This window comes from Primulina huaijiensis, chromosome 3 (genome assembly GCF_012295235.1).
Source record: "Primulina huaijiensis isolate GDHJ02 chromosome 3, ASM1229523v2, whole genome shotgun sequence".
Classification (NCBI taxonomy): Eukaryota; Viridiplantae; Streptophyta; class Magnoliopsida; order Lamiales; family Gesneriaceae; genus Primulina; species Primulina huaijiensis.
In genome coordinates, this window is record NC_133308.1 from 6740165 (window position 1) to 6741378 (window position 1214).

Sequence of the window (1214 nt, forward strand, 5' to 3'; positions counted from 1 at the left end):
CACTTTATAATATTTTTCTCTCAACTCAATTGTGATTTTCTTCACAAATGAGATATCTATTTATAGAAAATTTTTACAAATAATCCAAAAATAAAATACATCATTACCTACATCATCACACACTAATTTTCAATATTCAACACCTAATTTTACCTAATTTTCAACATTCAACATTCACATTTTCAACACAAATATTTAACACATTTTTAAATAATTTTTTCAACATTTATAATATTTTTTGACATTTTAAATGTTAAACGTGTACATTTATAGCATAACTGAATAAAAAAATTATATCAAACCTGCAACCAGATATTAAAGGGAACAATTTCATATAATACGGTAAACAAAAAAATCCCATATAAAATAAAATCTTCAAAAGAGAGGAGAATTAATATATTTAAAACTGAGAGGAATAATATTTATGTTAATAAAACTTATATGTGTCAGGTATTGTAAAACTCGTTACTCAACTAATACCCGTCTGTGTATAGAAGTTGAATGCTCATAAATCGTAATACGAACTACAACCGGAAGGAATATAAGTTATTCCTTAATTATGTTTTCCTCTAATAATATTGTGTTTATTTAATTGTAAAGTTTTATCTTTCTAGACCATAAAAATTTATGATAAGAACTCTAGATATGATATAATTGTTTAAAAGAATTTATTTTTTTAATGAAACTCTTGTTTTCATATCTTGTAGGATTCATTTTATGAGATAAATTCCAAGGAAATTGAAGCATAATGAAAGATAGCTGATGTGGAACTTGCAAAAGAGAGAAAGACGCCGCAGGAAAGCTAACACGACAATTGAAGATTTAGGTCGAAGAGATCAATTGCTCAAGACAAGACGTATTGTTTTGCTGTCGTGGAGTGTTGAAGACACGCAAACACAACATCAATCACAGTGCTGATTAGTGTGTTGTTTATCAAGAAGAATTTTGGCTTCACAAACGCTGCATCCTTAGTTTTGGTTATTTAGTTTGATAAGTGTTTTGGATGCACTTTGATCCGTCACTTTGTCAAGAGAGTTATATTTTCTTTATTCACTAGTATTGATTCTGTAAACTTACAAGTTTTTCTAGTAAATCTTTTGCTCTGAGGCACCTCACAAGCGTGTTCACTTGTATATAACTTCTTGTGTCTTCTTTTATTTACAAAAAGTTTTGTGTGTTGAAATATTCCTCTGTATGTTGTGTTAGGTGTTATA